This window comes from Macaca fascicularis, chromosome 17, assembly GCF_037993035.2.
Source record: "Macaca fascicularis isolate 582-1 chromosome 17, T2T-MFA8v1.1".
Classification (NCBI taxonomy): domain Eukaryota; kingdom Metazoa; phylum Chordata; class Mammalia; order Primates; family Cercopithecidae; genus Macaca; species Macaca fascicularis.
In genome coordinates, this window is record NC_088391.1 from 70,039,821 (window position 1) to 70,064,799 (window position 24,979).

General features: G+C 37.0%; 1 long non-coding RNA gene across 1 annotated transcript in view; it reads right to left on the reverse strand.

Moving 5' to 3' along the window:
* Nucleotides 1–16,966: 16,966 nt before the first annotated feature.
* LOC135968031 (uncharacterized) overlaps nucleotides 16,967–24,979 on the reverse strand; it is a 65,341-nt gene continuing 57,328 nt past the window's right edge. Inside the window, exon 3 of the long non-coding RNA XR_010582455.1 lies at nucleotides 16,967–17,102. This is a non-coding gene — a long non-coding RNA (uncharacterized lncRNA). The remainder of the gene's footprint in view (nucleotides 17,103–24,979) is intronic.

Consider the following 24,979-nt stretch of genomic DNA (forward strand, 5'->3'; position numbering starts at 1 on the left):
ATGTTTTCATCTAATATTCTCTTATTGAAAAGAGGTCTTCAAAAAGTTCAAAAAAATCCATCTGGCTACTTAAATGCTATCATGTCTTTTTTTGTTTCCCCGAGTCTCTGATGAGGAGATATTTGTCATTTAATTGCTACCGAGGATCACAGATGATGGTTTATAGGTTTAGGCAAATTGTGGGCAGCACTTTGTTAACAAACGGAAGAACACACTGGTACTTCATAATTATCCTATAGAGCTCAATTGGCCCTTAACGGCACCTGCTCGAACAGCATCAGGGAGCCTTGTTTCAACACAAAACCTCCTTCTTGCTAATTAACCTGTGTGCACTTGTTACAAATACAAGCTATTTGTTTCCCGTTAATATATTTGCTGCTACTTTAAATATTCATTTATTATTATGCTTGTTAAGTGAAGGGTGGCGGAAAATAGTTTGCATTACTTCCATCAGAGTGCACTGAGCTTTAAGAGATCAACAAATAGACTTATATTAGTGAATTGTGTTGCTATGTGCTTAGTAGACCCCCAAATTTGCTTAAGAAAAATGAGTATCTCTCAACCATGAAAGCAATACAAGGGGCAATTGAAAACTAAGGCATCCATGACAGTAATCAGTGAATTTTCATTAAAGGAGAATTTTCCATGCAATTAATGTGAAGCTTGATTTCATTTCTCAATCTGCCTCATGGCTGTTTTATATGCAAGGGCATAAAGGACTGGACACGTGCAAGTAGCTGTGTCTTGATTTTCCCTTTGGTTAGTTTCAACTGAATGAAAATAAATCATTTGCTTGCTCTTTGTGACACTTTTAGCAAAAGCAACTTGAACATTATAAAGAAATTAAGGTATAGATACCATAATATGTCAAGATATGCTAAATGAAAAAGCAGTAGAAACAATAAATATGTATTTAGCATATTTTATATAAAACCTGGAATTAAAGTAGTGATTCTTGTAGAGATTAACAAAATTATCACTCAAAATTCTACATCCTTAAATTTTGCATTCTTACATTCTTCTTTTACATTCTTAAAGTTCTGGCAGTCTAAAATTGGTCTTACATATTTGTATTTCTTATTCAAAACTCACTTCAGAAACTTTTCTAAAATATATTTTCTCAAGGTGAGAAATAGCCTACTTTACAAATTATTTTCAAAGATAAAAAATTATTTTATACTAATGTCAGCAAGGACTTTTCATTTTTATTTGAATAAAATATTAAAGAGATGTAGCTTTAAACTTTTTCCTTCAGAATATTTTCCTATTTTCATTGCATCAACAATCATGTGTAGGTGTCTTCAATTAGGTTTGCTTAACTGTATATAGAGAATTCAAAATACATGTAAATATTGATGGGAGGACAATCCCACCACCATCAATCAATTACTTTGATTCTTCTGTTTTAAAATTGGTTCAATAATGCATTTTAGAATAGGTCAATACTGCCTGCTACATAGAGTAATATGTGTCATTTGTTTCTATTCATCATGATCACATAGTTAAGAACAATATGCTTAAAATCTCAACTTGTCACTGTGAAGAATGATATGTAAAATTGACAAAAGAATTTCTAAAATTGCTATACGGGCATAAGATTTGTAAAAGATCCATGTTCTTGCCTCCTGGTTTACCATGGACATGTAATACCTTGGATGTATTATTCATTTGTATCAATTTGTTGGAACAGCACACCTGCACACTATGTTCTGTATTTACCAACACAAAAGAGACTGTCTCTGTGCCTAGGCTGAAAAATGTCTCACTGTCCCCTACAGCACCATTCAGAAAAGAAGTTATTAGAGGAGAATGGTTTTCATTCACGCCTCACCAAATCACTTCCCTTTTGAATATGAATTCTTCATAAGCAGCACCAGAAAATATTTATTGAGTATCTGTATGTGAAAAGTATTGTGGAGCTGTTATGATAAAAGCTAATAACACCCAATATCATTATACTATTTTAAATTCAACTATCACCCCTCATGGATGGTTAGCATAGAGGGGCCCAAGGGGAAAACATGGAGGTACATCCTCCTGCCAATGTCCTCTATGAACTTTGCCCATTAAAACATTTAAATGCGTTATGCAACATCCTCAAAAAAAACAAAACAAAACAAAACAAAAAACACTGCCTTGGGAATCAGGAACCCTCTCTGTTTCCCTTGTGAAAGTAACACATATCCTCATGCCTCAGTTTATCCTTTTATTCTTTCTTAGTATAACTGGAAAGCCAAGGGGAAAAAAAAAAACCCAACAGATTATTTCACTTGAGTACTGGTGTATATTGAACTCACATATGGATGCTTTAATCCTTTTAGAGCAGGAGGGCTATATTTAGCACTATAATTAGTATAAAATTATTCACTTTCATACTAATTATTCACCCATAATTAATTATTCACCCTCATATTAAGTGGGTATTCTTATATCCTTAGAGGTTGCTTTAGTAGCAGAAAAGAACTTTAAAATTCATAGTAATCTATCTGAACTCCTTATCTGAACTCCTATATTACCTGTTATCCATGTCGTTCTGATTAACAACACATATGCTGCAAAAGATTGCATTTATTTATATAATACTTTGAATTACTACAAAAGATTGCACTTATTTATATAATAAATGCTGTAAATATATATAATTTATGCATATGTTCTGTCAGCCATTAATAGAAATAAACTATATAAATCTAGCACTCACATACAAACTGAGCAATCACATAGCATTATGAATAAAAATTATAACACTAAGTCCCTGTGCCTTTTAGTAATAGTCTTGTTACTGATCTGAGCCCATTTAGGCATTTGCAATTACTTAGTTCTTCTGAGTAGATACACAAAGCTTCTAATAGTTAGAGGTAGGTGCAAGCTAAAATTTTTCTCCCTCAACATTGCTATCTGATGATTTTTTACAATGGAAGCAATAATTAATCTTGCAACACTTCTCAATATCTATCAGTAAGCAGGAACAAACACACACACAATCTGTTCTGTGAAAACCTCATTATAGAACTTATTATACAAATAAATATGTGTCTACCAATTCAAGCAGTACATATTGTATCTTTTGCTGTGGAACAGTTGTGGTAATGGAGAAAACAACCACAAAAGAAGTTAAACTTGAACCTGAGTCCCAAAGAAAGTCAGCAAAGACATTCTAAGCAGGGAGGAACAAACAAAAGTCCAGAGGTGAAAACACTTTAGGCACACTCACTGTTTGTGGAATTGGACTTTTCCTTCTTCAAGCCATCAAAGTTGGAACAACATTTTGAACATAAGGAATATTATTATCAAATTATAGGTGTCTTAGCAGCCATACCACCAAAATTAATTTATTCTAATAGGCCACACAGGCATAAATATTGTAGATTTTCTATCTTATATGGGCAACTTGACTTTCAGTTCAAATATTTTATAACCTATTTCCTTAAACATGAAGGGCTATGAAAGCACCACCTATAATCCTGTTAGCAGCTCAGTGTGTTCCTGCTACTAATAATGCTGAGGAGGCAATAGTCTTTTCCTCATGTTTATTCATTCATTTATGCATGTGTAACCAGGAATCAGGGTTAAACAGGTATGAGGTATCCGGCTTTATGCTAAACCATCAGCAGCTCCAATGAGTGGAGGGGAATGGTACTTGGTATCCCTTATCACCTAGTAACTATGATGATAGTTAATGGACTAAGGTAATCATCCAAGGCTATAACCAATGAGTGGTAGATGATAGTAACAAGGAGACAGCAGGGTACATTCACTAACCAAATAACTACCCCCTCCTGAGCCCCTTACCCTGCAAAGATTGTTAAATATTTTCCCATTGGTAATATGAAAAACTAAGACTTCTTTTAAGGGGGGCCAGAGTGCTGACTCATTTTGACAATTTCTAAGAGGTAGGCCTACCTAGGACTCTCAAACTAAATTTAAAATAGAATTCTGATGTACAAAGTAGAAGGTCAGCGAGGTGACTCTATCTTCATAGTATTTGTACTTATTTTGTAAGGGCATCAGGAGAATCAGCAGGATTGCCACCTGCCCTTCTGTCTGCACTATAAGAAAGCCGAGCTTCTGATTTTGAGGTACACTACTAGGCTGATTATATGCCCAGATTTGACCAAGACAGTCCCAGTTTTTGTCAGTTGCCCAGGTGTATAATTATTAATAGCACCTTACTTTCTTCTTAAAAGTGCCCCACTGACACAATAAATTATATAGTCACATTAATACTAGCTGACTTCACCCTTGGATAATAGCTATCTAATCTTATCAACTATTTTGGAAAGAAGACTTCTGATAGGTTAAAATGCTTCTAACTGAGGAGAACTGCTATAAGGGTTTCTGGAGCTAATTATGTGATACTAAACACAGTTTGATTGGCAGAGCTATTAATAAATCAGGGAAATGAATTACCATAGCCCAGTGGTCAAGAGCACAGACTCTAGGGCCAGGCTGTCAGGTTCACATTCCAGTGCTGCCACTTTCTGCTCTTTGTGACCTTGTCCTCCCTAGTCTCAGTTTCCTCATCTGTAAAGTGGGAATGATAAGAGTACCTATCTCATACTGTACCAGTACATTTTCACACTGCTGATAAAGACATACCCAAAACTGAGAAACTTACAAAAGAAGACGTTTAATTGGACTTGCAGTTCCATGTGGCTGGGGAAGCCTCACAATCATTGCAGAAGGCAAGGAAGAGCAAGTCACGTCTTACATGGATGGCAGCAGGCAAAGAGAGAGAACTTGTGCAGGGGAACTCCTCTTTTTAAAACCATTGGATCTCATGAGACTTATTCACTATCATAAAAACAGCATGGAAAAGACTTGCCCCCATGACTCAATTACCTCACACCAGGTCCTTCCCACAACATGTGGGAATTCAAGATGATATTTGGGTGGGGATACAGCCAAACCATATCATTCTGCCCCTGACCCCTCCCAAATCTCACATCCTTACATTTCAAAACCAATCATGCCTTCCTAACAGTCCCCCAAAGTCTTAACTCATTTCAGCATTAACACAAAAGTAAACAGTCCAAGGTCTCATCTGAGACAAGGCAAGTCCCTTCCACCTATGATCCTGTAAAATCAAAAGCAGGTTCGTTACTTCCTAGATAACAGTGGGAGTACAGGCATTGGGTAAATTCAGACATTCCAAATGGGAGAAATTGGCCAAAACAAAGGGGCTACAGGCCCCATGCAAGTCCAAAGTCCAGCAGAGCAGTGAAATCTTAAAGTTCCAAAATGATCTCCTTTGACTCCAGGTCTTATATCCACGTGATGCTGATGCAAGAGGTGGGTTCCCATGGTCTTGGGCAGCTCCACCCCTGTGACTTTTCAGGGTTCAGCCTACCTCCTGGCTGCTTTCATGGGTTAGCATTGAGTATCTGCAACTTTTCCAGGCACACAGTGCAAGCTGTCAGTGGATATGCCATTCTGGTGTCTGGAAGACTGTGGCCCTTTTCTCACAGCTCCACTAGGCAATGCCCCAGTAGGGACTCTGTGTTGGGGGCTCTGAGCCCACATTTCCCTTCTGTATTGCCCTAGCAGAGGCTCTCCATGAGAGTCCTGCCCTTGTAACATACTTCTTCCTGGACATCCAGGTGTTTCCATACATCTTCTGAAATCTAGGCATAGGTTCCCAAACCTCAATTCTTGACTTCTGTGCACTGGCAGACTCAAAACCATGTGGAAGTTGCCAAGCCTTGAGGCTTGCACCCCTTGAAGCCACAGCCTGGGCTCTACATTGGCCCCTTTCAGCCACAGCCAGAGCAGCTGGGATGCAGGGCACCAAGGTCCAAGGACCCTGTACCCAGACCATGAAACCACTTTTTCCTCCTAGGCCTTGGGCCTGTGATGGGAGGGGCTGCCACGAAAACCTCTGACATGACCTAGAGACATTTTCCCTGTTGTCTTGGGGATCAACATTCGACTCCTCATTACTTAGTAAATATCTGCTGCTGTCTTGAATTCTCCTCACAGAAAGAGATTTTCTTTTCTATCGCATTTTCAGGCTTCAAACTTTCCAAATATTTATGCTGTTTTCCTTATAAAATTGAATACTTTTAACAGCATCCAAGTCACCTCTTGAGTGCTTTGCTGCTTAGAAATTTCTTTCACCAGATACCCTAAATCATCTCTCTCAAGTTCAAAGGTCCACAAATCTCCACGGCAGGGGCAAAATGCCACAAATCTCTTTGCTAAAATATAACAAGAGTCACCTTTGCTCCAGTTCCCAACAAGTTCCTCATCTCCATCTGGGACCACCTTAGCTGGGACCTTACTGTTCACATCACTATCAGCAATTTTGTCAAAGCCCTTTAACAAGTCTGTAGTAAGTTCCAAACTTTCCCACATTTTTCTGTCTTCTTCTGAGCCTCCAAACTGTTCCAGCCTCTGCCTGTTACCCAGTTCAAAAGTTGCTTTCACATTCTCCGGTATCTTTTCAGCAATGCCCCACTCTCAGTACCAATTCACTGTATTACTCTGTTTTCACGCTGCTGATGAAGACATACTGGGCAATTTACAAGAGGAAGAGGTTTAATTGGACTTAAAGTTCCACGTGGCTGGGGAAGCCTCACAATCATGGTGGAAGGCAAGGAAGAGCCAGTTATGTCTTACATGGATGGCAGCAGTCAAAGGGAGAGAGCTTGCACGGGAGATCTCCTCCTTTTAAAACCATCAGATCTTGTGAGACTTATTCACTATCACAAGAACAGCATGAGAAAGACTTGCCCCGTGATTCAATTACTTCCCACTGGGTCCATCCGACAACACATGGGAATTCAAGATGAGATGTGGATGGGGACACAGTTAAACCATATCACATACCCTCAATAGGGTTTCAATGAGGATTACATGAATTAATATGTGTAAAGTGCCTAGAACAGTGCCTGACATACTGTCAATCATATAATAAGGGGTTCTTCTCACTACATTATCAATTAAAAAGATAGACATGCATAAATTAACAGTCCTACTATAGATGCAGCCTTCATTGAGCAATGCCAAACATAACTTCAATAGACTACAGCCAATTTAATAGTCTACAAAACAAATGACAGGTTGCTATAAGCTATAATTAAGATATTTGAGATCTATATCATAATAAAAATAAAGGTTTTGTTTACAGTAACACTTCGAGCTTATGTGAAGTGAAACTTTGTCTTTTTTTCTTAATCTCGCTGACTAATACAAAAATGTTACTGTGCTATTGTGCTCCATTTTATTATTCTCAAGATAAAAAGGATTCTAGTATCTTAATGTTACATAGCATATTAACATTTTTTATCTTCTAATATTCTAAACCCTCACTTATGTCTCCCCAGCTCTGCATAAAAGCTTCCATATATATTTTTGATTTGGATATGCCACTAAACCAGATTTATTATACACTTTAGAGAAAATACATGTATAACTTGAAAAAGAATCACTGATGAATAATAGGATACATTAAATAGATAATATTTGACTGTTGGTTGTTGAACTGGGGATTAAGATATCAGACAGTTCCCCAAAGTAAATACCTTGATTGAATGATCACAATGGAATTTATAAATTAAATACAAAAGATTATGTTAATGTGATATAAATGGGAACATGAGAAAATATCAAAGTTGAAGTTTTTGTTGGAAAATGAATTTGAAATGATCTCTTATGCATATGCAACTTTTTAATACATACTCTCTGAGGTACATTTACACTCACATTTAGAAGTCTAATTAGTAATAAAAAGGGAAGAGTTTGTACTGATAGCACCCTGCTCTTAGGGTCCTTATTACAGATTCTGAAAACAAATTCATTAATATCTTAATCTACATTATATCATTTTCAATACTCAAATACTTCAGCCCAGAAGATGTAAACTTTATTTATCTACATTTAACCTGTAAGGCTGAAGCCTAGGGACCTTGTTTCTTTCAAAAATCAGGTTTTGACATTTTTCTCCTGCAAGACAAAAGATTTAAAAAAGAAGTAGCCAACATGCTTTCAAATATGTCCCTTTTTCTGATATGTGCTATTTCTTGAGAAGGCTAAGAGGCATTTAGGTAGAGAACCATCAAAAACATCACTCCTAATGCTTCTCTTTTAGGCTATTACTGGTAGAATCCCTCTTAACCCTTGAGGCAACTCAACAATTGAGTTAAGGAGATTTTCGTGTATCAGTTTTGCCTGTCATATGGTTGACTTAACTTCAGAATGCACTTTGCAGCTGAAGGTTCATTTCCCTCAATTTGTTAAGTGGCTAATTACAAAGGTTCACAAAAGCATTGACACAAGGGAAAGAGAGGAGCCTGACTTCTATCAGCTGCCCCAAGAGACCTGTACAAGTGTCATCTGTAAAAACAGAGCACAAATTAAACAATGGCCATAATAAGCTGCCAGGAGCAGGGGTGTATTGAAAGGGGAATTCTTATGTAGATGCAAAGCAGGCACTAAATGGTTGGGACTTTTGTTTATTTTTTTCACATTGACAGCTAAGGTCTAATGTAAGTAGTTGTATTTAAGCTTCTGCTGCAAAAATAAAATTTTAAACCCGAGTTGACCAAAACAAGCAAAATAAGAAGACAACCTTTTATTTTGTATCTGCAGCTGATATATACATATTTTTCTCTCTACAATATATTGGAAATAATTTTTAAATCCAAGAAAAACCTGGCCATAATTTCTGAATAAGCAGATATTTCAAATAAAGTTATAAAAATAGTGACCAGAAATATGGTTATGAGATGAAACATCTATTTTGCATCAGATCAGAAACAAATATTTTCCATCAGAAAACTTGATTTTCTCTTTACAGGCAGTACCATAAATTCTAAATATCTGCATTTTTAACTTTTGAAAAAGCATAAAAAACAAAGAAAACTCTCTTTACTTGGAGCTAAGATAGCTAATGAAACGAAATGAAAATTGCTGCATTGTTTCTACCTTTCATCAAAACATCTCTGTGCATAGTATTTGCATCATTATGTAAGACATTTGCAAATATGTATAATGGTTTTGCCTATGGGAAAAGTCTCCTACCCTAATGTATTCCTGAAAGCTGAATGAACAATTCTTTAGGTATGATAAAAAAGATTCAGAGGGTTGGATAGAGCAGTGATATTAAAACTACAAGCTCATCATTTAATTTTTTTTTTTTTTAATGTCAGTTGCTAACACTGCAGGTCTGTATTTTACTTAATTTTTTTTCTCTGCAAACTCACCACCTCTTTTCCAATTTTTTTTTCTGATTCAAGATACGCAACATCCTGTGTGCCGGAGCTGCCTGCTTTGATACGTCAGCAGGGATCTTGTGAAGTTAAAAGTATTTTGTTTCAGATCTCAGATCTGAATTTTTGCCTGAACTCTGAGTTTTCAGTTGTCTTGAAACAATGGCTGAAATTTGGCCATCAGCAGATATCCAATCCATTGCATTGTTTATTCATTGAATTTAGTAATCAGAGCAAGACCTGATTTTTAGAGCATATTACCCACTGATATTGAAATTATAAAAATGTGAAGAGAGATTTTATCAGATTTTTTTAAGATAGGAAGTAGATGAAGGGTGATGGATTTAACCCACGGGGTAACAGACTTACCAGAGTGGAAGTAGAGTAGGGTAGAGCAGAGTAGAAGTAGAACATACCTGCTGGCACAGGTGGGGCAGCAACACAGATGAGCTACATTGTCCAATAAACCCCTAAGAGGTTCTGCACTTGGAAACATCAGGCATCTGATGGGTACAAAGCCAAGAAGACATGCTTGGGCTAAAATTGTATGTATAGTCATTGAATCTCCCAAGGAGACTAGAATTTTATTTTTTGGGAGAAATTGGGCAGAGTGTTCCCAGATTCAGGTACAACAGAAACAAAGGCGGTCAGGATTGGGGTATGGAGCTGATAACAGAATAATTCCTTTAAGAGAAAGCAGGCTTATAGAATACTCCCACCAACCAGCAGAAAGCTGAAGGAGTCTTCTGTGGAGGAACTGGTCTTTTAGCGATCTTCCAGTGAAAGGGTCATCTTGCTTCCTGTTGAGCCCACAGTCAAGCCCTTCCGTGCACAAGTCCCATCCACACATTTGGAGCCTCCAATCTGCTTTTAATGCCTCATTCATAAACCTTAACAAGCAACAAGGGATCATAGGGCATTGGGTTGAAGCTTCCATTGTGAAAATATTATAAAACAATAATACAAGAAAAGAATTCAGAGCAGAAAGACAATACAGAGAACAGAAGAATCAAAAATATCTTTGGAGAGTCAAGAACAGATATTGTGTTCATAAAACAAGAACAGGGTGCTGTGAAAAGAAACTATCAGAGAACCACAAAGAGCTATTATAAATTAAGAAAAAGAAAGGCAAAAATGACAATTTGACAGAAAGGTTGATAAAGGTAAGAAAAAGTCTTCAAAGTATATTAAAAAAAAACCCACAAAGACATGGAAAGTGTACAAATTTTAAAAATTAGTCAATTGAGAAGACACAACATTTTATTAATAGAAGGTCTAGAGAGAATAAGGGAAATAGAGCAAATGAAATTACCTAAGAAATAAAAGAGGAAAAACATTGAGAACTGAAAGACATTTGTCTCCTGGTTATAAGAATATTTCAAATACCCAGCCCAGTTAATAAAAAAGAGAGACCAAACCAATGCACTATCAAGGCACATTATCATGAATTTTCAGAACATGGAGGATAAACACAGTATCTTAAATACGTCAAGAAAGAAAGAAAGAAAAAAATGGGATAAGAAAAGAACCTAAGACAAAACAATAGATTGCATATAGAGAATAAAGAATTAGAATGGCATTGAATTTCCCAAAAGCAACACTGGAAACTAGAAGAAGAGGAAAAATTGCTTCCAAAATTCTAAGGCAAAATGACATAAACCCTAAATTTTATATTATTAGTATTCTCAATTGAGTCTGAGAGTAGAATAAATATATATTTAAACATATTAGGACTCCAAAAATGTTACCTACCATCACATTTTTTTTGGAACCCACTGCAGGCTATATAATTCAGAAAAAGTAGGAAATCAAGAGAGAATATAAATATAGAATATAAATACTCTAATGTTAGAGTGAAAAGATGTCTCGGTTTATTTGAACAGTCTTGGTTTAGCACTAGTGTTTGGACGTAATTGTTAGTAGCACTCCTTTTATTCTCAAAAGTGTCCTACTTATTTCTAAAAGGTGTATACTAATCTCATATTTTATGATGTTCAAGATTTTTAATCAGATTTCCTCATTTTGGTTCAATGTGAAAAAACATGATGAAACCAATGACTCAATTTATATAAATTCTGGGAAATGAATTAGAAAATATGCATGATTATCTTGTAACTACAAGATAATTATGCTGGGAGTAAACCTCTCACTAGCAGATGCAAGTTTCCTTCAAGTAAAGTTAGTAATGAAATAAGACAAAAATATATAAAAATATGTTTTCAACATTCATAAACTTTCTTCAGATATTCTACTCATTTTTGCTTCTCATATAGGTCAACAGAAAATGCTTATCCAAAGATTCCTCTCATAATACATAATTTGAGGGTGATCATAAGATGCTAATATGTCAATCCCAATGATGTAACTTTTAAGTTCTTTGGTTTTATTGCCAGTTGCCTTTGCAGTAGCTAAAATATTGATCCCTTTATTTGGAGTCTAAAAAGGAAAATGTCTAAAGCATTTATTTCTTTTTAAAGATAGCCTAAACATAAAAATTAGCTCATTCAGAGATCTGAGGCATGCACCCATCCCAGCCACTGTGTTAAGTGCTTTCCGTACACCCAGGGAGATAGATGGTTTCATTCATGAACTCCAGAAGGTCTGGTTGACAGTGATTCAAATTATGATTATGCCTCTTATTAGCTGCGTGACCTCTGGGAAATTTACAAAACCCTCTATGTTTTAGTTTCTCTATCTACAATTTCTCACAATTTGGTGTTTTACATTTTTTTGCCAATCTGTTTTGATATATATCAATATTTCCCAAATATGGTTATATTACTAAGCCTTTACTGGAGTCATGTTGATAGGTTCATCTTCTTTCCCCCAACGTTGAAAGAAACTATGCTGCATAGTTTAAAATATTAGTGCATGTTGTAATATGATCACAACCGAGCAGTAATTAATATAAAATGAAAGATACTGTGATTGTCGCCACACTTCCCTACCCCCGCCTCCCTTACAGGGTGAACAAGCAGTTAACTTGATGACCTCGCCAGGCTGCTGAGAGAAGCCATGGATTCCAGGTACTTCCCTGTTGATAGAGTTAAATATAGCAACCAAAAAGCCAAGAACCTAGAAAATGTGAGGAGGAGAAATAACTCACCTGGCACACTATGATTATAGTTGGTATGTGTTGGTTTTGAAACCATCACATGAGGTTATGTGGTCAAACAGCAAACTGAGTTACATAACCAGATGATGAGTTTATGCTGGCAAAGTTTCTTTACAAAGATGAAAGAACTAACTTCCTAAATACTTATCACCATCTTTTAAATGGGTAGCTATGTGATAATTTAAGCATAATTTTGATGACATCATTTCTTTTAAGATTTTAGGATAAAATATATGGTTTGTTGTTTTCTGGGCTTTTTTTTTTTTAATTCTTATTTTATTTTCATGCAGCAAGTGATGATTAAAGAATTAAAGTTTTCTGGTGAATGAAACAGCCAGACCACTTTTCATGACAAAGTTGGTAATTAGAAGGCCAATTTAATGGTGAATCAGGCAGAAATATTCAAACCATGACAAATGACTTTAATAATGCAGCTTGCAATGCTTGAACAGAAATAAATTTCACTTCCTCAAACTCTCGCCTTTTTCTGCCTGCCTGGAAGATAGAACTGTCCAGGAGGTATTTTGTCCCCTTTATTCAGTAAAGCTTTTACTAGATTTTAAGCGACCAAATAGCTTGCAAATGCAAAACATCATTCAACTTCATATGATTTTTTTTTTCCTGAAGGTAGACCGTGTTCAGAATTCTGAGTAAGTCAAGATTTATTTTTCTTCTGTTCTGCTTAGCCTTGCAATAGTGTTTTATTGTTGCCACTCTCTGACTTGAGGTATTAAAGGGAGCTACATTGGCCTCAAAATTGAAAGCTAATTTTGGTGTTTGTCATAAGTTTGTTAAGACCACATGCATTCCACAGTTTGAAAAATTTCATTATTCTGTCCATGCTGGGGCTTCGTAATTGGATAGTAAGGATGTTCAAAGACTAATTTAGTGAATTGCACAATATTTTAAATGGAATTATGCAGGTTTATGGGTCCTTGGGGGATTCAGCTAGGAGCCTCTCGAGAAAATCTGTTTATCAGTAAATGATATTAGCAGCTTTCACCTAGCTTTTGTCTTCATTAAATTGCTGCTCTCCCAATTGAGGGTCACATCTGAGGCCTGCTTTGATAATTTGTCATTATTGTCTTGTTTATTGGAGCATAAAGTTGATACAGGCTGGGCTGTGCTGTTTATACACCATGTGCAAAGAAGTTTTTATTAACAATTCCACCAGTGCTAAATCAAAGTAGAATTTTTTAGGGTTCAAGAAAGGGAATCATTTGTAGCATTCTAATTTCCTCTAAAACTCTCTGAGTCCATGCCATGCCCCCTTCTCTAATATGTATAACACATAATGGCATTGCTAGAGCCAATTCTCCACAGGCATTTTTTAAAAATCCATTTTTGTCTCTAAAAATAAGGTTAAATTTTGAAATTCTTTTCATAGTATTGGCCTGTCATATAAAACCGAATTCATGCGATAGACTTCCCTTAAAGTATAACATTTACAAAGAATTACCATTAACTATTTATCTTAAGAGACTTGGGGTATAGTTGAGATATTAAAATTGTTAAGAAACATACTATTTATTGCAGTGCAGTCAAGCATACTTTTCATTGCACTTACATGTTTTAAGTGGTAAAGGAGAATTCTTTAAAAGTGTGTTCATGACATATTTGAGAGTATCACTGAGTATGTTTAAAATCATACCCACATAAATGCACAGTTTGTTTCTGACTATGCTTTACATGTGGATTTCCATGATGTGTTCTTTCCCAATGATGATGTGGAGCCTAGAACTGGGAAACAGGGCAAGTAGACTCTATTTTCAAACAAGTCTCCGGTTCAATTTGCACATCTGGGCAGTTTGCGCATGTCATGACTGCCTCTTTCCTAGTAGAACCATCTGGTGGACACTCATCTTCCCTTTGCATATGAGCTGAGGTTCATTCATCTCATTGATAGGTTCAGACAAATCTGCCTTTCACCTCCATCTTTTGTGTCTTCACCCTCCATCCTCAGTCCCTTATCCACACCCACCCCACTATGAAGCAATAATGTTTATTTCTCTAAGAGGGACTGGGCGTAGCAGTAAGGAGAATACAATTTCAGCAGTCGACACACACCGTGCTTTCATGATACAAGTTAGGAGGAAAGAATGCTGATTCCCAGCAACACCAGTGGGGAATTCCTTGGAGTCCACCTGGGCCAGCTGCCATTCTGCAGGGATTTTATTTTCACAGCCAGTATTCCCACTTTCTGAACTGCTCTTAGCCCCACTCTCCCTGAGAGGGGGGTTAAGAAGAGCCAGTACTCACTTGCAGACCTAACTGTATCCTACACAGTGTCCATAGCGGTGGAGAAGATGCCAGAAAGGAAAAGACTAACCCTTCAAGTATAAGGACAAGAAGAAATAGTAAGTTTCAACCTCTCAAGGGCTCAGAATAATGGCTTAGATTTTCCTTATGGTGGCTCACACCTGTAATCCCAACACTTTGGGAGTCCGAGGTGAGCGGATCACCTGTGGTCAGGAGTTCGAGACCAGCTTGGCTAACATGGTGAAACCCCAACTCTACTAAAAATACAAAAATTAGTCAGGCATGGCAGCAAGTGACTGTAATCCCAGCTACTTGGGAGGCTAAGGCAGGAGAATCACTTGAACCCTGAAGGCAGAGGTTGCAGTGAGCTGAGACTGTGCCATTGCACTCTCCAGCCTGGGCAACAAGAGCAAAACTCCGTCTCAAAAAAAAAAAAAAAAAGAAAGAAAAGAAAAGTAAAAGAAAGTTCTCACACAGGCCAGAAACCCAACCAATCTCATTTTTATATACTATTACCTAGCACATATTTTCAAAGATTTATGGTTATTATCGCCATCTACTCACCCACATAATCACTAGCCTTTCACTTTAAAATGGTTAAAAATTGTCTCATGGATTGCAGACCATTAATGTAAATTAGACTATTTCTATATTTGATTTCTTAATTTTTAAAAGGAAAAGAACAGCTCACTCTCACACACATACACACACATACTCTCTTTTTTTACTTGAAAATTTTAAATGGCTCTCCAGACACCTCTTTCAATAACTCTTACCCTCCAAAGCTGGGCTGCCTTTTAATTTCACTTTAAAATAGCTACATTGGGACCATAATATGATTAGAACTAATGAATATTGTGGAGAGAAGCAAAAAATTTTATTTAAAATCTTTAAAAAGTATAAATACTTCATGTGAGTAAGAACCTGCGGTTTATCCCAGCCCAGTCAAGGACTCAATTTTGATTCTAAGGATAAATCACTGAGCTCATCAGACCTCATTTTCTTCTGCTCAAAAGGATCATGGCTCCAGAGGTTTCTTCACAGAATGGTAGAAAGCAATCATATTAAAATAAGTTGCCATCTCTAAATAATAATTATAATAATGATGAGAATTTTTTAGGTGTCAAAGCGGCCAAAACTACTCACATATTGGATCTAATAAAATTGTGCTTGTTTTCTTTCTAGACACCAAGAACATTAGCAGAATGGCATCAAAGAGAAATTATTTAAAAATTACCAACATATAATGAACATTCTAAATTTAGCTAGTAAGGTTTTTTTTTTTTTTCCTTCAGAAAAATTCTTTATTCTTGACTAGTTTCTTCTTAAACTGATATCCAAAGCTTAATCTAGACCATCTGGAACTTGGGTGGTAGTCTCTAAATCTAAGATGGCTTTATCAGAAAGAGTTGTCAAAAAGCTGTACTTCTTAAGGAAGTTGCCTTTGGAAATAACTGTTGTTCTTGAAACATCGTTCACCTCCCTAAGACCTTTGCAAGCCTTAGCAAGCCCTGCTGCAGTGGAGATCTTTTTCAGGCTTGGGCACTATTCCCAGCTCCTCTGTTATAAGGCAAGAGACAACTTCTCCATGCTTCCTCTCATCACCCATATTCTAAACATTTTGAGGCAATTTCTTCATGAAGCATGTTAAGATCCTTAGGTCAGGTATTTTGAATAGAGATAGCAAGAACTGTCTTCTGAAAATCAGCAGGATTAGTACCTTCTACAGAGTTTTGAGAGGCACCATCACAAAGAAGCCTGAACATAACTATTAATCTAGATGTCAGGGACCTGAAGACAAATTGTGATTCTGCAACCTTAGGCAATCATCCCCACAACCTGGCTTCATTGCCCTCTGTCATGGAATGACGAGGTATTGGCTTTGGTTTATTGGCTATTCGCCATGATGACCCATGAGCCACCTCAGTTGTTCAAAGAGAAGGACAGCTGAGATTTCCCTCATGATTTAAACAAGGCGGGGGTGCTCAGCTCTGCAACAGTTCAGCGACTGAGTATGGAGATTCCAGTGCAACCGCTGGAAGCCTCCAGCTTCGTAGGAACACTGACCTAAAGAGAGAACTACAAATTGGCTTGTCAGCAGAAACAAACTAAGCTACATTCATTTTTCTTCTTCTAGCTTCGGCATTCTGATTTTCTGCTTAGTCTTGAGATTGTTTAATTCTGCTATAGAATTTTAAAAGCTAGGCATTTCTGTGGCAGTTCTTATATTTGGTGAGAAATGATGAATACACAAAATGCTTCTGGCTTTAAAAACATTGGATGTTTTGATGTGGCAGATTATATAGACAGACTCTTAAATTGGGGGCAAAGAAGATCTACAAGTTCATTCATTCATTGCCTTGAATGAAGTTCTATTCATTCATTTCTTTTTTTTTTTTTTTTTGGTTGGAGGTTTATTTGCATTTTTGTTCATGTGACGATATTAGATACAATTGTTACAAATCCATTGATGCTATGTTTCAGGAGCTGGAAGCAGGAGCAGGAAAATCAGGGAAAGTCTAGGAAGAGACAATGTGGAAAGAAAGGGGTCAAGGCTTAGAAGACAGCTGATACAGTAATTGTTAATAGAGGTTTCAAAAATAAATAAAATTATAAATATTTAAATAAATGAATAAAATAGGTTCTATTGTTCTATTAAGCATTTTAATTACATGGCTTTTCAAGTTATTCAGGTTAATCTACAAATGATAAAGAAGTACAATTTATAGGCATGTTTCCTATACCAAGATAAACCACTTTAATGAGAATTCTGATTGGTAATGGATGTATCTGGTTCTGGAGGGAAAGGGAGTCTTGTTAAGCATGCCCCAGAGAGAAGAGGTCTGTGCTCTCCTGCAGGGTAACATGCCATCTAAGCAGGATGGATGCCTCCGTGGCCACATTTCTTCCCTAGTGAACTGCCCTTCCAAGGCAAGTCACAATTCCCAAAGCTGCTTTGTCACACGAGAATAAAACTTCTAAGGCCTTCATGCTCCTCACAATTTTCACAATGTGGGAGCATCTCTTAATCTCTCATCACCCTTGAAAACTGACCAGGCAACCTGCAAGAGCGCAGGTGGAGGCAGTTAACCTCTGTTCTCCCTTGAATTTCTGTACGCTAGTCTGAGAGTTTTTCAAAACTATTCATAGTGTCAGTTCACATTGAATTTTTATTTTTCTATATTGCTGCCATCTCTATTATGGTTCTCTTTTATAGTAGGTTCAAATGGTAGGTATTGCAGATCATTTTTAAGGACTGCTTTCATTTGAAATTGAGCAATTTAAATGTTTGGCCAAGTATGCTCCATAGAACATCACTCCCACAAAATTCCCCTAGATTAAAGTAAATAGTTGGACAAATAAGGTTGGTAAATGCCACCGATTTTCTATCTCTTTTGGTTAGCCACAATGCACATTAGTAATTAAAGCTCTGAGAAAAGCACCTATTTTATTGTTTAAATAAATTTAAACAATTAAACTTATTAGTAAGTTTAAATGATAACTTATCATTTTTGGAGTAGCATCTATTTTCTTGCTGTGTAACCAGTTTTGTGAGGCATACCCTTTGGCAAATCCCATCTGAGGTACTCCATAAATGAAAGAAACTAACATTTGAGATAGAACAGTGCAGTAAACAAGGACCAAGAACAATTTGTGGAGACAGTAGATATGGCCACCCATTTTTTAACCCCACTTAACGTCCCACCTACCACCTGCCCAGAATTGGCCAACAGAAAAATTGGTATTCCTAACATTACTGCCTAGAAATGTTGGGACAAGATTAGCAACAACAGTTAAACATAAGTGTGTTTTGCAGCAAAACAAAATTCCCCCAAGCTACCTAATCCTTAAATCAGGCAGTAGAATTTATATCATCATTCTCAATACCCAAACTGCTATAACTCAAATTATTATTCATATTTTTAAAGCCATTGAAAGTTGTTTCAGAGGCTGTCAAGTTGATTCGTCATGTAAGTTTACTCCAAATTGACCTGACTCTTAGGGTTCATACTTCATGCTTTAGTTTCTTACAAGAACAAAATTATAAAAATGCAACCTTCAAATCAATGAGGTGACATATTTTTTAAAAAATCAAGTTCTTCTAGCCAAGGAGACTCCTCTGGTGACTGTTTTATAATAGTGACACCCTCTATGCACCACACACACACCCAGCAAGATGGGAGAAGTTGACAGAAAATGTAGATATTTTTAGTCCTGCATTACAGCTGAAGACCTGACCACACAATGATGTTATATTCTGTGAGACTGAATTTTCTTTCTTTTTCAAAGCTACCTTGCTTAGTGAAATTGGACAATTTATCATACAATGGCCTGCAGCAAGTTTAGTATATGCAAGTGATTAGTTTGTCTCTTCCCCACGCAGCTTTGATGCAGTTGGATGAGAGTGGCAGCAGAAAGGGAAGGTCACTTATAACACAAACTCTCTGGGGAAGTGCTAATGGGCTATTGACCCTCCTCACTTTAGGTCGATGTGTCATATTTGATTCTGGTTTCTTGAGATGCAATTTCCAAGTGGTGATGTTTCAAAGTCTACATGAGATGGGTTGTTCTATCAAGTTTTAAGTGTGGTATTATTCACACCGTGAATGGCAGATGCCAGTTGACTGGACTGGAGATAATTTTGCCATTTCCAGCTAGCCCCAAGGCAAAAGGAAATACACTATTGACAACATTGGTTAAGTTAATAACCAAGTGTAAATTATATCTTCACCCTTGTACTTAACACCCTTACTCCCTTCCCGTTTAGTCTGTTTCCATGAGGTCTAGAAAACCAAGTCAACATTTTTGATATGTCACTTGGGTCTATTATTTAAAGCAAATTTAACAGCACTCTTTCCTGTCAACTAATAACTTTTATTGCATTTCCATCAGAAAGTCTGTGCAGGATGTAAAACTGTTGCAGATAAAATGCTAGGTTCAGACAGTAATCCCTGAAGGTGCAGATAATCCAAAATGCCAAATGGAACAATTGGCCATACTGTTTAAATTAAAGTGTAATATATTTTTACCCCTGGTAGATTTATCTTTATAATTATACATTTCAAGAACAAATATTAGGGTGCAGTGGCTCACACCTGTAATCCCAGCACTTTGAGAGGCCAAGGTGGGTGGATTACTTGGGCCCAAGAATTTGAGACCAGTCAATACGGCAAAACCCCATCTCTACATTTTTTTTTAATTCAACAAAAGAACAAGTATTAAATTTGATAAGTATTTGTGAAGCACACTCACGTCAAGGTAATATCCCTATAGCTCATTTCCTCTAACAGTGGAGGAGAAACCAAAGAACACTCTGGTGGGGAGGTTGGAGGAAGCGAGTGTGGTAACAAAATGCTTTCTTGGCTCAATTGTACACTGACAATTAAGAAATTGTTTTAGGGAGAATCTTTCAGAGGTGTAATGGTTGAGATGGGAGAAAAGAAAGAGAGGAAGAAACAGTAGAGGAAGAGGACAAAGTAGGTAAAAGGAAAAGTCTCAATGGCTCAACAAATGTGGAATTACACCTTGTCCCTCACACTGTATTGCATGCAGCAGAGATCACAAAAGACACAGATTTTTCTTGTGCTCCCAATGTGTACCATAGAGCTGTGGAGGCATGCCCTGCAAACACAAGGACATGAACATGGGGAAACCACAATAAGAGTTGAAAATCAAAAGTTTTCTCAAATTTTCACAACCTCAGGCCATGGTAGTAGATTTAGAAAGTGGGTATATAGCAATCTCTCCATGTCTTGTTGCAGTAAACTTATTTTGAAATCATTTAGAAAGAAAGATGGTTTAGCTTTCCAAGACCCACTAAATTAATGAACCAGGCCAATTTATGGTCTTCCACGTGTTGCTGCAAAGAAAATTCTCCCTGCAGGTAAACCGTCTATCTAGAGTCAGAGATAATAGCAGCAATTTTATGAGCAGGATCATTAATTATGACCTATGAAATTTTAATAGGTGCCTTCTTCGGATCTTTTGTAGAAGCTCAGATGAAAGTGGCTCCAAACCATTGACACAAACTTGGTTATCAGGAAGTCTGATGAGCTTTCAAAGATTTGAAATCTCTATGTATTCTTTTATTTCCTTTGCTGATATTTTGTTAAAGGCGGCATTATATATAAATATATATATATAATCAGCTCACATAGAATTTTATTTATTTACTTCTGGTGACTGTACCAGACCTCATCTGTTTCATACACTTATATTTCTAAGAGAAGATTTTTTTTTAATTATAATTAAGAGAAGGCATGGTATTGTTGAAAGATAAATGAACATGAAATGACCTACATTTATTCCAGGCCTGTCATATAACAAAAGCAAGCCCTTAGGCAACTGACATAAGTGGTCTGGACCTCAGTGTCTTATTTGTGCAAGACACTGGTGTCTAATTCATTCTCATTTGTGTGAGACACTGGTATGGCATAAGAGCTAACTGGAAAACAGGGCAACATGTTTGCTAACACGTCATTCAGATCTAAAATCCTGTGGATTCCAGGAAGACAGAGATAATAACAGTACCTACCTCATAAGTTTGTGAAGACAGATAAGATAATCTGTGAAAAGCAACTCAAAGGATACCTAGGACAGGGTACACAGTACACATTCTATAGGTGTTCATTCTTCTCTTATCATCTTTATTATTTCTGCTACATAGGAAAAACTAGGCACTTATACAGAAAACCTGGTTCAAAATTCTCTAACAAAATGGAATAAATAAAATTAAAGATCAATTACCTGGTGCATTGGGAGCTTCTAATGTCATGTAGTAACTCGACTAGATAGTGTACGTGTTACAGGTGTATAAGACCTTGCTCCTATTATTCCAGAATTTATACTTTTTTTTTGTCTGTGTGCATGGAGAATGGAAGCTCTTCAAGTAAACAGAAATAGAGAAAAACAACAAAAAAAGCAAAAACCAACCAACCAACCAACAAAAAACCTAGGTATTCTTAAATGCCTCTCTCAGGATCCTGCCAAAATTGACTGACAGGACAAAAGGACTTAAGGGAGAAATTGAAATCATGGGACTGGCCTGGCCTGGCCGGTTTTCTACATGACTAGGCTGGTCAGATGAACAGTCAAGTCGAATGAGCTTCTATATATGACAGAAGTAATCAGGAATTATTTTATTGTTCATTTAATTCTTGAGTCCAGCTTGGAACATTTCTTCCTACTTATCTAGGAAAATTTTCCTATGTCCTAAACCCTGTAAAAATTACAAATTATTATCAAAATTATTTAGCCATCTAGTTAAAATTATTTTTGATTTTCTTTAAATAAATGGCCTACCAATCAGGCATTGTTTTCCAGCTACCTGTTTCACATCTCAGCAGTGCGCCAAATCGATGACTAGTGTACTTTGTCAGACTGGGATTTCCAGTCTGGCTCAAAAGCTACCCTGTATGGGTGCTGTGATATTCAATCTCTGTCTTCTCTATACACCACTGGCACTATGGATGACCTTCATCTATAGTCTAGGTCCCTTGAGTTCACGTTCATCCTGACCCTGTCGGAAGGTCAGCAGCAGTTCAGCCCACAGTGGCAGGAAAGGGGCCCTGCTGCCACTGACTTCATCTCCACTATTTCTTTCTCTGCTCCCCTCTCTTTTGCACTAGACCGCAGACAGGATTACAAACTTGATTTCCCTCCAGGACTCCAGTTGCAGCTGGAATTGAAACTCTGTTCTAATCTCTGAGCTGTTTGAATGAATTTCCATATCCTGGCCAGTGGCTGGGTCCTGGCTGTGAAGGAACTGACCAGCCACCTGCCAGGCTTTGATATCACCTGCTCCCTGGATAATAAGTGCAGATCTGCATGTCTAGACTTATTCAGATACAGGGCAAGCTCAAGAACACCACACCCCTTTGCATCTTGTATGGAAAGACCAGTCTCTGAAACTAGTTTTATTTCTCCAAGCCCTTTTCTTACCTTATCCAGCATCTTCCTCACCACCCAGCAGGGTTACTGATGCCTCCACTGGCTCATCAGTCAGATGACTAAGACTATTCTCCTGTGAACTTTTTGCTTCTTCTCTGCACCATCTAAATCACCACCAGCAGATATGAGGATATCACTAGAGTTCCCATTCTGTATTAGTCCGTTCTCATGGTGTTGTAAAGAACTGCCCAAGACTGGGTAATTTATAAAGGAAAGAGGTTTAATTGACTCACAGTTCTGCATGGCTGGGGATGCCTCAGGAAACTTAAAACCGTGGCAGACAGGGAAGTAAATATGTCCTTCATATGATGGCAGGGAGGAGAAGTACAGAGCGAAGCAGGGAAAAACCTCTTATAAAACCATCAAATCTTGTGAAAACTCACTCACTATCTTGAGAATCATGAGAATAGCATGGGGGAACTATGCCTATGATCTAATAACCTCTCATGAGGTTCCTTCCCCAACACATGGGGATTATAATTCAAGTTACAATTCAAGATGAGATTTTGAGTAGGGACACAGCCAAACCATATCACTTTCATTTCTGCAACAGTAACATAAAATGTCAAGAACTCATTGTTTTATACTTATTACCTCTATGCCCATTTCTGTTTATGGGCATAGCCACCCCTTGGTCTTACTACATTCCTACCTTTCATGATGCTTTTGTGACCCTGCTCTATATCCCTCACAGCCTCTTGGAAATGCACTCCAGGGAAAATGAAATGTCAAGTAGGTGGCAAGTATGTGGCATTTCACTGACTTCTTGGATGAATTGAATCAATGAATATTCAGGGATGGTATTTCATAGCTGTCTATATTTTCATGTAAAGGAAAGGTCTTTGACTTGCTTACCTTGCAGGCTATTGAGTGGACCAAATAAGATTAAGTACATAAAACCACTTGTCAACTCTCAAGTGCCATACAAACATAGTTACTCAATATGGTTGAATAATGTTCATTCATTACTAATTTTAGTTTCTAATATGACATTGGATTTATTTATTCTGCTCATGTAGTGGGTACATATTTCTCAGAATTTAGATATGCAAAAAAAGAAAATGTAATTTTATTTTTCTACTATTCAACCTAATCTCTACATTAAGCCTCATTTTACCTAGTAGCAGAGAACTTAATTTTTGTCAAACTGGTGCTTTCTGACATTCCAGGATTTCCCCTTCACCATTCTCCCCAGAGTTAATTTAAGTTCTGGGAAACTTGTATCACAGCTAGGCTGCCGGGAGTGAGGGCAGGAGAGAGTTCTGGTTTTTGGCTCACATTACTCTTTGGTTTAGCCACTCACTGCTGATGTCTGAGTTTTCATCAGCCTCCAGCTGATAGTGCACCCTGCATTCCTCACCCTGGGCCCACAGGCTGTCTCTTTGGTACCCTTTCCTCTTTTGGGGTGATGAGATATTTTGGGATGCTCTCACGTACCACTCCTAAGACAACCAGAGGTTTGAGAAACTGATCATCTGTACTGAAAAACACCATATCACTTTTTCTACCATCCTCCTACTCCATAATACTGGCGCAAACTGGCTAATTCTTAGTATTTCTGATTCAGCTTCTTCTCTACAGCCCAAGAAATTCTTTAAGCAAGACTAAGAGAGGAAAAGATTCCTATAGAAAGCTCATTCAGCATTTTTCACAAGCCTTTTGGATGGCTAATTGGAGCTTTGGCTCTCATACTCCAATGCCCAAACTTCTGAACCTAAACTCTCTTCCAAAACCAATATCCTCAGTTAAGATTTAAAAAACTCTATTTAGAGTTTATATTTTGTTCCTACTTTTCTCAATGCAGTTTCTATGTCTGCTTCAGATGCTGCCTGCAATGAGAGAAAAAGGTTCTTAGTTAAAAAGAAATAGTCTACATCTTGATTGTGAGGATTACATAGGTACATGTATCCTCAAATCTCATTGAACTCCATACTTAACGTATGTACATTTTCTTATTTGTAAGTTTTTTGTCACTCAAGTTGATTTAAAATATTCAGCCTCAAGTTGATTTAAAATATTCAGCCAAATTCATGCATGCATGCACACACATACACATAGTCACACATAAGAGGCCATTAAAATATTATTCCCATTACACTTATCTGATCAACTTTTCCTTCTTTCCTAATCAGCAAATCCTAGCTACTGCAACATTGGAATAGGCCTTTTACAACTTGAACATTTTTTTTCTTATGGCATTCCTTTAATCTTGATTTGTTTTTTCACTTTAGAACCACATCAAATTTACTCATTTTTTTTTCTTTCCACAATTTTGATTATATTAGTTTATATTAGTTTCTTTCTGTTCTGGGTATAAAATATATGTTGTTATAGCTTATTCCATAGACATTTGTGTTGAGCTAGGTAAATGACAGTGTACTCTGGAAACTACTGAAATATTCCAAATGTAATAATTAAGATCCTTGGACCAAAGAAAAATGCAATT